The 15,560-nt window shown below is 62.0% G+C and overlaps 1 protein-coding gene across 2 annotated transcripts in view; it reads right to left on the bottom strand.

Annotated features, from left to right (window-relative positions):
* The window catches only part of RAI1 (retinoic acid induced 1), a 149,360-nt gene that overhangs the window by 19,325 nt on the left and 114,475 nt on the right, over positions 1-15,560 (bottom strand). The window contains exon 1 of one of the 2 annotated variants that reach the window (XM_019512660.1): positions 281-588. The exons of the other annotated variant lie outside the window; for it this stretch is intronic. The gene's annotated coding sequence lies outside the window, so the exon portion shown is untranslated. Of the gene's footprint in view, positions 1-280; positions 589-15,560 lie in introns of those variants that run through there. 2 annotated transcript variants of the gene reach the window in all.

Raw genomic sequence — 15,560 nt, 5'->3', positions numbered from 1 at the left:
CCGATCCCCCCCTTCCCGCCCCCGCCATTCCTCCCTCTCCAAGCAGCTGCAGCCTAGTGACACCCTCGGGGTCGGGAGCGCGGAGCCTGCCCTTCCTGCCTGAGCATCTCGGCTGCCAAACAATGCAGGTGGCAACCCCACCGGGCCGAGCCCTGCTTCACGCCTCTGCTCCCCCGGCCCCGAGCTGCTGGAAAGCGCTTCGCGGAGCCATCCTCCTCCTCCTCCTCCTCCTCCTCCCCACGCCCCCCCTTGGGAGCCCGGGATCCTGTGATCTGGTTACCGCGCCTGGAGTTACGACTTGAGGACAGGAACACGGGCTCTGCCACACGAAATCATTTCGACTTCCTGGTTCTGCTTGCCTTCCCTCCTTCTCCTCCAGACATCCCCCCCCTCCACTCCCAATAACCTCCTCAATTGGTCTGATACCATCTGGAATCTGTCTGCTCCTTCAAGCAGCCGTCTATTAGAAGCGCAGCGAGGCACAGCCATCATCAAGCGTCCCGATTTCCTAGCCCCGATTGTGTTAGGCGCAAGGCAGCACCTGCCTCCCGTCTTTGCTCGCGGAGGCCGCTCAGCCGATTGCGTGCCGCGTGGCAGGCGACGCCTGCCCAATACAAGGGCGAGGGGATGGCGGCTCCACCAGCCCCTCACGAACATGCTGCTTGCATCCGAGGGGGGCCTGCGCCACGCGGGAGAGAGGCGGTCGTCGGCCCCGCTGCAGCCCCATCCGTGGCTGTTGCGGATGGTGTCCCCCACCATGCCAGCTCCCCCCGGCCTCTCCTGGAGGACCGTTACAGGGAATCCCTCCTCTGCCCCTCGCTCTGCCCCCCCTGGCCAACAAGGAGGGTTTCCTTCAGGGGGGTTGTAAGGGGGCTGTGCCGGCATCCACAAGCTTGCCTCTGAACCAGGGGAAGGGAGGTCTTTCCCTGGCCCCCCCCAGCACAAGGCATTGTGGGTAAGCAAGGACACCCCCCCTCCCATGGGGGGGGACACTTTACAATGTAGGGGCACCCCGGTGCATGCTGACGCTGTGTCATGGCCCTAAAACCCCTGGGCCAGGCCCTGCTCCTTGGAGCCAGGGGGCCCTGCAGGCCACCACACTGGCCCCTGCGGCTCCTGTTCTGCAAGGAGACCCATCTCTCCCCATCCTTCCCCAGGGCTGATTATGGAGATGGTGGTAACAAGGGGCACAGCGGCGAGCCCTACTTCCCCACTTCAGCGCACGCTGGCTGGTGCGTCTCACACATCACGCCAGACGCCTGCTGGGAGCCAAACTGCGCCGCACTCCCAGGCAGGAGGGGTTTTTTTTCCCCCTTCCTCTTGCTTTTTTTAACCCGGGCTTCTCTGGCGCGCGCTGTCTGTGCTAGGGACTGATCTGAGTCATCCCTGCTCCTTTCACTGGAGATGTCAGGCTGGATGTGCCAAACAAACGGTCCCCATGCAGAACCGCTAGTGTGCACGACACTCAGGCACGAGGTGGGCGCACACGTGCACGTGCCCAGTGAGAAGCGTGCGCACATGTGCCGTCCCGCCCCACACGCACCCCACACCACTCCCATGCGCTCCCACACCCTCTCTCCAGGCTCCCAGCTAAGGTCACCAAGCTCTATCCAGCTTGCCATGCGTGAAGCAAGGGCACCCGCTCCGTGCCACCTCTCGCAGGGAGAGCAAGCCCCCGGCCTGCCCGTGGCCACTTGGCCCCGTCCCGGGACGTCCCACGCAGCCGGCACGCTGCTGAGGCTGGAACATGTGAAGCTTTGCTTGGCTTCCTGCACAAACAGCTTGTCAGCTTGTGCTGGTCCCAGCCCGTTCTCAGTCCCCAAGGGGCGTCCCACAGGTGTCGTTACCGTTTCAGCACCTTCCTTACTCCTATTAATTAATTTATTTCCTACAAACCACATTCTCCCAACTCATGGCCCCCCAAACCGCCGGGAGGGTTACTTCTGATAAGGTCCCACTGCAAATCTCCCTCTGCTCCCCACCCCCCCAAACACCTCTCCTCTCCCCTCCCTCTCCCCTTTAGGGGCCCACAGGCTCCTTTTCATTTAGCTCTTCTGTATTACAGCTGGATTTCCCAGGACGCCCCAGCAGCCGAGTGCGGTTAAAGCATATATCTCGGTGGAAAGACAGTTCAATTAAAATACACTGAGCCCCGCGCTGGGGCCACGCGGAGCAGAAATGGTGGAGAGCGTTTCCCTGTCCCACCAAAGAGGCCAAGGAGGGGGAGGGCCGGCGAGCAGGGAACAAAGGAGTGGAAAAAAAAAAAAATCAAAGCAAGGCCTCTGGGGCAGGAGGGCGAAAGCAAAGGAGAGGGAGAAAGGGCCCCTTACGCGACACATGGAAGTGGGTTTGGCAAATGAAAGCCGCTTGTGAAAATACCGGGCTGTCGCTTTAAGAGCAGACTCTTCCCCCTTCCCCCCTTCTCCTTTATTATTAATTATTGCTACTTTTCCAAACAGCTGGGGCAAGGCCAGGCCAAGCACAAGCACTGGGCTTTGGGCGGGAGGTTAGCAGAGGCGGATGAAAGGGCTTGGCAGGAGAGAAGGGGCCAAGCCGGTTCTGCTCCGTGATGTGCTCCCCAGCTGGGAAAGCCCCAGACCTGAGGGGGTCCCCGTGGGAGGAAGATCCCCTTGCCAGCCTCCAAGAGTGCCTGCAAAGCTCCTGAGGACAGGAGGCCTGGGGCAGTGGGATTAGCAAGGGGGACTCGGAGCTGACAAAACCTCCCCCAGCAGTCCCAGCTGCACCTCCCAGGCTGCAGGCTCCCCCCCGCCCTGCAGCCGGCACTGAGAGCTGATGCGCCCTCGCTGTAACCCGTGCAGTGACCCTGATCCCTGGGTGCTCGTGGGTGGCTTTGGCCACTGGCAGCACCGTGCACCACCCACACGTGTAGCACAGCGGGCAATGGACACCCCCCCGGAGCAGGCTCTTGTGACCCTGGGGACAGGGTCCCTCGGCCCCGCCTGGGTGTCTCCGCTCAACAACCGGCGAGACCTAAATTGGGTTGTTTTGCCTTCAAGACAGCCTGGGAGAACGCTGCACGCTGGGTCAGCCTGTCCCAGGAGCAGCGGCGGGGGAGACGGCCGTGTCAGGGTGACACGCATACCACGCAGCGCTGCGCGCTTCCCGGAGCCCTGCCCGGTGCGCGAGTTTGGGACCAGGCAGAGAGCGGGGGGAGCGCGACGGGCAGCCCAAGGGGCGAGGGCAGCGACGGGCCCCACGGCTGGGGGCCATCAAAGATGGGTCTCGCCAGCCTGCGGGCGGGGAGGGAGAGCGGGCAGGTGCTTATGAGCGCTGGAGCCAGTGGCTGGGCGGCCGTGAGGTTGGCTAGTGCAAAAGCATGAGGGGTTTTAATGCCGGGGCCATGGCCTGGTTGGGGTCAGGGAGGAGGTTTGGCCTTTTGCTTTATCAAGACTTGGCTCCACCGGCCGTGGGAGCGGCGGGGGCTTCCCCCCCAGAGCATCAAGGGAGCTCATTAGTGCAGGGAAAACACCCCTCGAGCATGGAGATCCTTCCCAGCCCTCTGCCCCCTGCTCCATGCAAACTGGCTTCAGCCCTGGGAGATGCGGGCGCGTGCCCAGAGCCCCTCCAGGCAGCCAGGCCCGTCTGCCCCTTGGTGCCACGGCTCCGGAGCGGGGCCGCGGGCCAGGGCCGGGCGAGAGCCGTTCCCACAGCCCGCGCTGGCTCGGGCGCACGTCAGACATTCCTTCCCCTGCCACTCGGCCAGAGGCAACCTCCGCCCCCGCGCCTGGGCTCCCAGCCTCCGGGCCTGAGCGCCGAGCCGCCAGGCCTCAGGAGCAGGCCATTGCCATGGGGACGACCTCTTATCTGACCAGCGGTTTGGGATGATGTGGTGGGGGGGGGATGCGATTCAGCTGCCTCCGGTCCTGATCCCACCCACCCACACAGCCTGGGGACACCCAGGCAGCGCCGGCCCAGGGCACGTTCTGTCTCACAGCCCTGGGAGCACAGAGGTGGCCATGGAGGGGAGCCAGCACTTGTCACCTGACCCCAGGAGGCAGCACAGATGAGGACGATCCCGCAGCGACCCAAACCTTTTGCCCTTCACGGTCCCGTTCACAAGCGGGGAAACTGAGGCACGGAGCAGCCAAGGCACGCAGGCACAGCTGTGCAGCAGAAGACGGGCTCCTGGTATCCCGTGCCTCCCCCTTCCGCTCCAGCCACAAGGCACCTGTTTCCATCTCCTAGCTGCAGCCACTCATGCCAGGTGATGGTCAGCGGCTTTCCCAGAGAGCTCTGCCCCGCAAGGTGAAGGGGGGCTGCTGGCCTGGTCTGCAGCACTGCAATGCAGCCTTGGACATGGAGATGGAGGCCAACATCCCTGCAGCATCCCACCATGGTCACGGGGACCTGCCAGACCTGGAAGAGGAGGCGCTGGCTGCTCAGGCTGCTCCAGGAGGTCTATCAGCCCCGGCAGGAGCAAGCCCACGCGGCCACGAGTGCTGTGGGAGAGGAACCTCTGAGCGGCTGACCTTCTCACTGTGCTGGACCACCCCGAGGCCTCGCCCTGGCACAGGCCAGGGATCTCGTTATGGAGAGGCCTGGAGAACCCCCGTCCCCCGTATGCACACGGAGGGCAGAGCAACAGCCAGGGGCTGCCCTCCAGACCCCCGGCGGTCATGCAGGAGGCAAAATTCCTGGTGTGGTGCCTTGCCTCCGCGCTGCAACCGGAGGCAGAAGCCTGGACATATGGGGGCGCTGGGTCACAAGGGAAATGAGTGCACAGCAATCCCTGCCTCAAGCCCTTTCCCCCACGCCGTATGCACTGCTCCACAGCCAGCCCCGGAGAGCAGCAGTGCTGTGAGTCGCTACCCGGCTGCAGTGCCCCAGCCGTGCATGGGCCAGAGCTAGGGCGAGGTATGCCAGCGGCACTGTACGGGGCTTCTGGGCAGGTGCTGAAGCAAGGTGGAAGAGTTTGAAAGGGATGGAGAGCGTCCGTGCGGTACCCGCTACCCTAGAGCTGCTCCCGGGCCTTAGCTGGGCTCACTTCCACTCCATGGAAAGGGACAAAGGGGTTGACCCCGTGAGCTGCCCGCAGTGCTCCGCACTGCCCTGAAGCAGCTCAGCACCCTTCGGGACTGGCTCCGAAATGCAGCCCTGTGGGGCAACAACAGCCCTGACACCACAGCAGAGCCGGCCCCCTCCCTGGCTGCCCGGACCATGCAGCCAGGCCTGACAGAGCCAGGCAGGGCGGCGGTGCTCAGCAGGTGCCGCTCCAAGAAGCTCCCTCTCCCATCCTGCCTGTGGCCTCGCTCGGCGGTGGAACGGAGCAGATGCTCCTGCTGTTTCCTGCAGGCTGGGAGTCAAGCAAGGTAAACCTCTCTCTGGATGTGGGGAGCAGCTGTGGGCCGTGAGCTCCCACCCCCAGGCCCTCTCTCCCTGCCGAAGTCTCCGGGATCTGAGCTTTCAATTAAAAAGAAGTTTCTAGCCCGTCTCGTGATCGCCTTCACAATGGAAATCAATACCCTGCTGTCTTATTGAATCTGCAGCCAGACAGACTGAAACAATAGCAGTGTAGGGGGGGAGGCACTGCCTCTAGTCAGTTTAACCTCCACCGCCTAGTTCTGCCTATTAAGCAGCCAGCACAGCTTGTGAGGGCTGCCCGGGCCCCGGTGCTAAGGATCCATCCAAGCCGCCAGCACCGCCTCTCTCACATACACGCACAAGCACGCACGCATATGCACGCATGCAGCGCGCTCCCGGGCTGGGCCATCCCGCCGCAGCCCGGCTTCCCGAGGGCATGTGAGAGTCACGCGTTTGTCAGCAAAGCCTGAGAGGCAGCTCTGAGGAGCAGGAGAAGCAGACATTTGGAGAGGGGGGAAGAAGCAAGCCAGACCCATCATCCAGGGGAACCCCACAAGGCCTTCTTGGGTAGGAGAACGGCGCTGTGAGAGGAAGGAGGAGCAAGGAAGCAGGGGGTCTTTGGAGCATGACGGAGGAGCCCCGTGGGGAAAGCCCAAGGTGCTGCCAGCTCCCGCCTCCTCCCGCAGGCAGCCAGCGAGCTGCTGGGGAGTGCGGCGTGCTGCTGCCACCAGGCAGGAGCACAGGACAGCTTCTGGAGCCCGGTGTGGGGGCACCACGCCCGCTTCCATCTGGGCCACGAGGCGGCGAGACCCCTTCTCCCCTGCAGACCGCTGCTTGGGAAGGAAGCCCCCCGTGAGCCTCGTGCGGAGATGGAGGGATGGCAGAGCCAAGCAATGTGGCCTAGGTCACACCGTCCTGTCTCTAGGGGTGGAAAAGCTCCCAAACACACTGGCGAGGGTCTGGAGCAAGCGGGTGCCTGGGAGCTGCCTGGTGCAGGGCAGGGCGCAGGAGGCCAGGCCCTCCTTGTCCTGTGCCACCCCAGCCCCATGGCCGGGGCTCAGCCAGGCCTGGCACTGGGGCCAGGCTGTGCAGGGGCAGTGTTGCTCCTTGTTTCTGAGGCTTGCAGGGGTGACGGGGAAGGACCCCATCCAACGCCAGCTGAAACCGGTAGGAAACTAAGCTTTGGACCAGGCCCTCCAGGAGGGAAGGAGCACTCGGGGGACCTGCCGGTCCGCACTGCGCTCGCTCTGCTGTGCCCGGGCACATCCTCTCACGGCCATGGCCGCACTCCCACCGAGACGCTGGTAATCGCCCTGCAGCCACCACGGCAGCTCCAAGCCCCTCCAAGCTCCTTTCCAGGTTGCAACTCTTCTCGTGGGACCCGATCCTAGGAGACGCTAACTGGTGGCAGCTCCCTGCTGCTGCTGCTCCCCTGGGTCCTGCCCCTTCCTCTTTGCTACTTGGGTGGACTAACCACAACCGACGGCCTCCCAGCTCCCTGCCTGCTCCAGGAGCCCTGGATCCCTTCCCTGGATCACTAGGCCTCCTGCTCCACACACTGGGAGACCGGGGCTGCAGCCTGGGGCCCCCCTGGCTTGGAGCCTGAGTCTGCGCACCTAACCCGGGTGATCCTGACAGCCCCCAGCCCTGGCCACGGGGGCCACGGGGAGGAGAGGAGGCCAGAGGAGGCAGGGGGCAAGGGGCAGGTTGGCAGCGGCTCTTTCTTGCCCCGGCTGGCTGCCCCGTGTCAGCGCCGGGGCCTGGCAGAGCTGCGAGCCGCGCTGGCCGCCGGCCATACCGCAAACGGCTGCGCCTAATTGTGTTATTAAGGGAGCAGGAAAGAGGAGGAGGAGGGGGGCTGGGGGGATCGGAAATCGCTGCACCCGCTCCGCTCCCAGCTGCCAGCACAGCGGCTAATTGCGCATCCCTGTTAATTGAAACGGAGCGGCCCTGCTCCCGGCGACGAGGCTGCGGCGCGGGGATGAGCTCTGCCTCCAGCCCCAGCCGCCCCTGCCCCGTGCCCATGGGGGGCTTCCGGGGGCAGGACTGGGTAGCGCCGCGTGGGTCTTTTGTACGGCTCGGTGCCTCCACCCCCGGGCCAGACCCTGAGCCCCCTGGCCCAGCTCCACTGAGCACCACCGCAGGTGACTGTGGCAGCTACTCAGGGGGTCCTGTTGGTGCCCCCCACTCCCCCGCCAGCTTCAGCTGCTCTCGGCGCCCCCCTCTTTCTTTGAAGGGCCGGGAGCTGGAGCGTAGCCCTCTCCCTTGCACCAGACAAAGCCTCCCCCTCCCCACCGGGGTCTTCCCTTTCGACACCCAGTGATAAATGGCAGCCTGCACTACCTGGGGCTGCAGCCAGGCCCCGGGCCCCAGCGCTGCCCCTCCAGGCACCAGGCCCGCGCGCCTCCCCTTGGGCTCCAGGCACGTGCCCCAGTTCAGAGAGCTCGGTGCGGCTCGCCACCCCCTCGCCTGGAGCCCCCACTGCTCCCCGCCTCGGTGGCTGACAAAGAAAACGCTGCCTGGGCGCAGCGAGTATGACTCAACATTTCTCCCTGCAGCCCCGGGGCCGCCTCTCCTCCGGCAGCACCCGCAAAACCCTGGGCACTGCCGGGCCCCGACTCCGCCGGGCACCTGCTGGGGCATCTGAGCCCGCGTCCTCCCCGATCTGGGCGCACGGCTCCGGCACAGAGCGTCGCAGACGCCGCCGTACCACCGTGTTGCTCCGAGGGCAGAACGAGCGCATCCGGCCTCACAACAGATGTGGTAGAGAAATGGCCCGGGTGTGCTAATCCCTGCAACGCCCCCTCCTTCCCTCCTTCTTTTCTTCCTTACTTTTGCTTTCCATTCTCTACCTTCGCCCAGCTATTTCTTCCTCTTTTTTTTTTTTTTAAGGTTAGCCCCTTAATTATGTGGCGGGTCAAAAGGGCAAAAGCCATTTCTTTCCCCGGCCTTCCAATGCTGAAAACCTCAAAGGAATTCAAAAGGAGGGGGCGGAGGAGAGCCGAGCACATGAAGCCAGCCGCCAAAAACCGAGAGCATCTTGGGCTTGAAAACCATGAGCAAGTCACCGAAGTCCCTTGTGCCTCAGTGAAATGCCAGCTGGCAGGCTGGATTCGGGAGGAAAAGGAAAAAAAAAAGCCAGGAGCCTCACTGCAAACCAGATGCTCAACCTGAGCCGAGCTATCCTGGGCAAATCCTCTCTGCAGCAGGGAAGCGGGCGCTGGAGCAGAATTCATCGCTGGGCCGAACGTGGCGGGAGGGAGCGCTCCTGTTTATTACTGGATTGACATCAACCTTGAGGGGCTTGCGAGAGCGAGGAAAACAGGTCGATCATTACATGGGAAATGTGACTAAGGTTAAAGAGAGACCTGGCACTTCAGTCTCCGCACCTAAATCTTTTCCCGGCCCCTGCCTGAAGCTTTTGACGCCACCAGACAAAAGCAAGGACATGTGAAATGATGCGCTGACCCTCTGTCCTTCGCAGGTGCAGCATGCCTGGCCGGAAGGACTGAGCCCCCGCGGCAGGTGCAGCGCTACAGAAAGTCAGCGCCTCCCTGCCCTTGGCACGGCCCTGATGGATGGCCTCCTCTTCATCGATCAGATGGACCGCACGGGAACTTGCCATGCGTATCGGCCGATTCTGGCTCGCAGGTGGCTGCGCTAGCCGTGGCTGGCTGCCGGTCGGGGCATGAAGAGATCGAGAGCCCGGCTGCCGGGAGCTGCCCGCTGTCCCCCTTGCCAAGGGAAGAGGTGCCCGGCATGGCATTGCTCCTCATGGCTGTGGGGAACAGATGCCCCACAGAGTGCCAGCCTGGCCAGCGACTGCACGCGCCTCCTGCCCCGCTGATGAGCAAAGAGCAGTCTTGGTTCAACAACCAGGTGGAGCGGGGTGATAGATACCCTCAATTTGCACATCTGCTCCGTGTTCACGCAGAGCCTGAGACAGTCAAATGAGGTGTGCATTTGAACACCAAATGAGGTGTGCATCTGGACACCAAATGAGGTGTGCACACCTCATTTGACCATGCAATTAGCTCACATGGAGCCCGAGACGCCCATGCTCAGTCCCTGGGGGGGCCTTTTATCACCGTGAAAGAGCCAGTCTCTCCTTTAGATGCCTCACCAGGCCTCCAGCAGAGGCGGGTTAGGCACAGGTCCTTCTGCGCTCAGCCACCCCGGCTCCTAGAAGTCCCGGGACCCCTGGGCATCTCTTCTTCACGGAAAAAGCCCTCTGCCAAGTCCGTGAGGGGCCCTATTTGGCAGTGGTGCCACCAGCGTTTCCCACTGAGGTTTGGGGTTTGCACATGGGGAGGTGCAAAGAGGCCTGGCCCCTGAGACCACACACGCAAGAGAGACGGGTTCCTTGGAAACAGCATGTCCCAGCAAAGTGACTGGCACCCCCAAGTACGACCCGCTGTCACGATGGCCCTCGGAGAACCCTCCAGCCTCATAGCAAACAAGCTGCCCTGGTGTTTGGAGTGAGGACTGAAAGCATTTACCTATCGCTGTCGTTTTTTTTTACCCATCATCTGTCCATCTTCCCTGCCTTCCAGAGAGCTACAGAGATCCCGCGGCACTTTGTGTAGAGCGATAATAAAATACCAGGGACCGTGTGTTTGAGAAGAGCCAAGTCGTCTCGCGTGCTCTTTTGCTCCTTCCTGGTATTGTTCCATTTGACATGACAGGTGCTTCATCGACACAACCCTGCTGGTTAGCTTGTGTTTTTCACTCCCTTTCCCTCTCTCCCTCTCTCTTCCCTCCCTCGTCCACCATTTTCAGGATATTATTGAAGAAGATTGTTCTAACGGTCAGGTGCCTGCAAAATGCACACCTCATTTGACCGTGCAATTAGCTCAGGCAATCAGCGGTAAATGTCCTGTAGAGACACGACAAACGAGGATTCCCAGAGCACCACCACTTGCAAAGCCAGGCCTCTCAGGTGAGAAGGAGCGGTCTCTCGCGGACCGCGCAGCTGGGAGGAACACCAGATTCCCGGGTCAGCTTCCCCATGCTGCCTCAGTTTCCTCAAGCGTGAAATGGGCACAGTGACGCCCACCTATTCTGGGGGGCTGCGAGACCAAAGTCGAGAGAGCCTCCGGACCGCTGCGCAGGCGATGCACAGGTGCAAAGTGGCGAGGTTAATAAGGAAGCTTTTCTCCGCGGCTGCCGCGGCTGTCATGATAGAACACCCTTCGTGTGGATTAACAAGCTGGTACCCGTGAATGCCAGGCTGATTGCTTCAGATAGTTTGCGCTCTGCTCTTATGCAAATCGCTGGCGAGGCCCCTTCCAGCAGAGACAGCAAAGCAGGCTTTGAAATGCCCTTTTATTGGCACCGCGATCGGACAAGCTGTCTCGCTGAAGCTATATAAACAAAACGCTGTTTCATTATCGCGGGGCCAGATTGAAGGAAAGGGGATGGCAGACTCCCCGGGCCAAACGCGGCAGAGATGTAAATTGTGGGGCTCTGTCTCGGAAGAGAAGAGGCGCAAGGAGCCTGCGCTGAGCTGACGCGCTGCAGGGATGCGAAACGAGGGGAACCGATGTTGGGGACAGGGAGGAGTGAGGAACGCCCCAGAGCACCGGGCACTGTCCCCGTCATCGCTTTCCCCACTGCCAACCTCCTTTTGCTCCCCTGGCCCTGTTCTGCTCTGAATCAATGGGACTAGATGCCTGTGGCCCAAAACGTTCAAAGTCGGGGCAGGCTTTCCAAAGGATTAGGGCATCTGACTCTAACCCAGTGGGAATTAAGCACCTAAGTCACTTTGGCTTTGCAATGAGGAGCAAAGCAGCAGGTAAAACACAGCTGGGGGGGTTGGGGGTTTAGATTTATGGGACGCAGCTGGGGACTGTACCTGCTGTGAGACCCCACTGCGAATGCGATGTGCCCCCAGCCCCCCTCTTTTACTGGTTCCAGCCGTTCCTGACCCAGCCCTGGCTCAGCCAGGCTCGGGGGCCTCCCTGGGACGTGGCCTCGCCTGCTCCAGGCTGAGATCCCGGTTCAGTCCATTTGACAGAGGAAATTAAACCTTTTAGGAATAAAAGAGTGCATCGATCCTCGCTCCTTTTATGGAGCTGGCTGCTTCGTAAGCAGCTTCCTCCTTTCCTGGGCCTAAGCACCTACCAGGGACCGAGCAGGGCCGTAATCTGCATCTGAGTGTTTCTTGTGGTTTGCTGGTGAGAGCTTTCAAGTCCTGTCTGAGGATGCAGCGCTCAGGCCCCGTCTGCCCAGCGCTGCTGGATGCTCCACCCTCTGTCTGGGCCATGTGTTAAATAAAGACCCGAAACAGCCAAAATGCCCATAACGGCTTGGGCTGCGGAGAAGGGTTAACCCTCTGGGTGCCAGCGCTTGGGATTTAGGGCCTTGGGGCAGGACTGAATGTCCCTTATTCAGCGGTGCCCATTAGACCACACAAGGTAAGCACCCGAAGGAGGTGGAGATGGGGACGTGGCTGGTGGGGAGTCACAGAAGCCATCGGGTTACTGCAAGCCCAGCCTGTCTGGACAGCTCTTCTGCCGAGCCCAGGTTGCGGGAAGGCAGCGTGCCCGGCCTGCCCCAACTTGCCCCTTTGGGCAGCCCGAAGCCGGGAGGAAGCCTCAAATTGCTCCCCAGCCACAGGAGGAGCTGCAGCTGCTGGGGCTGTGAATCCCAGAGCCACCCGCCCATCACAACTGGCTTCGCTGACCTCTGCACAAGCTTCCCGGAGACGCCGGAGGCATCTGGGGCCAGAAGGAGGCAAGAAGCCTAAATAAACCGGCCCTCCCCCTCGTCCGCACTAGACAAATATTTGGCCAGAATTGAAAACGGGACATTGCCGCGGAGAGACCCAGTCCGCAGCGGCTCCCAGGTGCTCGGCGAATTCCTGCCGTTCCTGAGCCCTCCTGTGCTCAGGCCCGTGCGCCCGGTGCTGCTCACCCAAGCGTGCACGCGCCATCTCCCCTGGGCTGCTGAACAACCCCCGGGTCCCTTGAGGGAGACAAACCCGGCATCCGACTGAGCCATATGTAACCCCTGCGACTCCCCATTCACCTCTTCGCAGGATCGGGGGGACACGCCGTCGGTCCAGCGAGGCAGGCAGGGGTTGGCGATGCCAATGATGCCGAGGGGCAGAGGAGAAAAGCAGGAGGCAGCATGCAAGTGGGATGCCCTGGACATTTGCAGGCTACGGCACAGGCACTACCGGGGTGCTCAGGGCAGGAAGGGGCCTTGGGGCCCTCTCTGCGCCCGTCTGTTTTGTGCAGCGAGGCTCAGGGCACAGCGCCATGCAGGCCCCTCGCGCCGAGCTCCAGCCCCCTTCTCTGAACGGCGTCGCTGGCTCTCGTGCCAGACCCCTGCGGCCATGTTATCACTAAGCGCCCTGGCTTCCACCTAGCAGCAATGCTGTTCACTGGTTAGAGCAGGAACAGGCATGGCCCCCCATGCAGGACCCTGACCCAATGTGACCAGAGGCTGAGCTGGACCGCGCCTCCGTTTCCCCATCGAGGGTGGTGGGGAGAGTAGCTCCCAGGTTAGGAGGGCACCATGTGCTGAGCTCCATGGGTGAAAGGGGTGGCAGGGGGCAGGTCTGATGGGCAGTTTCTTGCTAAGCCCCCTCTAACCAGCCCCACCGCTCACATACACCATGTCCACCCTCCTCCACAAGGTCACGGCATCCCCTTAGGATTCACCACCCAGATCCCTCCTGCTCCTGTGCCGCCCTCCTGCCGCACCACCTGCCTGCCCCTCCTGCCTTCCCCATCGCCTGCACAGCTCCACGGCATCCCACGTGCATGCTGCCTCCTGCCTTTCGTCAGCGCTGTCATCCCCAACCCCTGCCTGCCTCCCTGGACCGATGGTGGCACCAGAGCATCTGCAGGAAACGTGAGGTTTTGGGGGATGGACTTTGTGATCTGTGTTTGTACAGCGCCTTGCACAGCCGGGGCCAGGCCAGGCCTGGGGCTACCGCCGCGCACATAACCACTGCTTGTAAATACTGAGATGGGCCAGGCCGCCCCTAGCCGGGTGAGCAGCCACCTGCATCTCCTGCTGCTGAGCCGGGGGTATTTCCTCAGCCACAACTGGATCTCCAACAGCTCCGATTCAGGGATAACACGCTTCCAGGGGAGCGTGGGAACCCCTCGCCCCATCCTGTATCACATACAGAAGTCCCTAGGCCGGGGACTTCCAGGCTGAGCATTGCCCCGCACGGCCCCGACGGATGCACCCCTCGCTTTCCATGTGCCAAGATGCTGTTGGCAGTTGGCACTACAAGCCCCAGTCTGGACTTTTGCTGATATTTCCCTTCCTGGGGGAAATCTGCCCCCCTCTCTCTTCCCAGGATGCAGCCTCTTCTCCCCCTTGACGGGCAGTTTGTATAATTTTTAGAGCCATAACAGCGCTTTTTGGGTGAGCTGCCCTCCCCGGGACCCCTGGCTTTGCATGGATGCCGATGATGCCCTGCGACGCAACTCAGCCTTTGACGCAGGACCCCCTTCTGCCCCACACCACGGCTTTCCTTGCAGTGCTCTCTGTCTCTTCCCTCCTGTGAGCGTGCCCCACGTCATACGCAGCTCCCGGCTGACGTGCGACGACTTGCCGTGTGGGTCGCACGGGCTTTTTCCAAACCAGAACCGTGCACACGCATGACCGCGCTCACACGCCCTCTCCGGCACTCCCCGCCCTTTGTGCTGGCACGCAGAAGGATTTACGGCTGTAATTCACAATCGTGTGATGAAATATTACCCGCATAACCCCCTCCAGCCTCTCCCATGTATCGATGGGAGAACCGACCACCCCGGAGCGTATTTATGACTTGATGTTATGCCATCACCCTTTGGGCATAAATGGATTTGCCTCTGCACACACTACGTCTCCCCTCCGTGTCCTCTGTGTTATTTCAATCAATCCTGCCTGGCGTTTCCAAGCGTTCCTGCAAAACGGCCCTGCTGGGATCTGCAGGATTTGGCCCAAGGTTGTTCTGCTCCTTCTCGGTGCTCTTACCTCTCCCCCTGCCATGGCGTGGCCACAGATTCAGAGACAGGCAAGAATCAACCCCGCAGGGCGCCATGGCTCGCAGCCCTTCCTCGTGGCAGCCCAGATGCCTCCCCGTGAGTCCCCTCCTGTCCCACCACGGGCATGCTGGCAGTCCAGCAGAGCTCTAGGGTTTGACTGAACTACCGGGCCCAATTTTTGGCTGCCCAAGGCCCCTCTGAACCTGGAGGCCCACAACTGGGTCTCTGCGGGTGCAAATCAGGTGACCACGTGCCAGCTTTCAGGGACATGCAAATGGTCCCAGGTGCCTAAGGGGACATTCCCGAAGGCGCGAAGCTCACCCGGCTCCCACCTGGTTCCTGCCCCCCATACAGCATCTCCCGCAGCATCAGACATTTGGGCTCCCCCACCCGGCTCCCCGAAGTGGCAGATCCCATCTCAGCCGGGTCGATGCATCCTCTGGGAAGCATCCTGCCCGCCCCGACGCCTCCCCGGCCCACGCGCTTCCGGATGCAGCCGAAAAGCTCCGGGACGGCAGCTAGAAGCGAAAGGAAGCCGATGCCCTCTGGCATGTCCCGTGCAGGGTCTCCGGGCCAGGGCGGCGCGTGCTGCCTCTGCTGGTCCCCGCGCTTTGAAGGATCCTTCATCTGCGGAAGAGAGGCCTCCAGCCCCCCGCCTCTGCTTCCCTTCCCCCCCGCGCAGGGCTGAGGCTGAGCCTTGGCGTCTGCCTGCAGACAGGTCTGCACGCCAGAGATGGATTCAGCTGTGCGGCTGCCAGGAGAGCCCTCTAAGTCATCTCCCTGAGAGGAGCAGACAGCTCTGTAATGAAGCGTAATGCTCTGACGCTCCCATGAATGACACTGGCCAGCACCAGCTGAGTCTCAGCAGCTTATCAAAGCCTCATTTTTCTTTTTCCTGTTAGGGCGAGGGGGGAAGAATTAGCATAAAGCCCCCTCCAGAGCAGCGATCAGCGTGTAACAAAGAGGCGGGCTTTTAATAGCGTCCCCCCTCTCCCCCCCCCGCCCGCCTGTGCTAAATCTGCCTGCCAAACAGCCTTTCCTGAGATACAGCTACTGTGGGCACTCGTGCCAAGGCCTGGCGCAGCGGCTCGCAGCCGGCGGCCAGAGGGGAAGGCAGGAAGGGAAAGCAGAAGGGGCAGGAGAGTGGGAGGCCTGGAGGGCAGGAAGCAGGGAGGGAGCGCAAGGGAGACAGGAGAAGGCATCACAGCTCCCAGCGTTGCTGGCAGGGGGACAACTATGGGGGGGGGG

Source organism: Gavialis gangeticus, unplaced genomic scaffold (genome assembly GCF_001723915.1).
Source record: "Gavialis gangeticus isolate Ggan-Ray unplaced genomic scaffold, GavGan_comp1, whole genome shotgun sequence".
Lineage (NCBI taxonomy): Eukaryota > Metazoa > Chordata > Crocodylia > Gavialidae > Gavialis > Gavialis gangeticus.
Note: the sequence above shows the minus strand (reverse complement) of the source record. Positions and strands in the feature narration are given on the sequence as shown.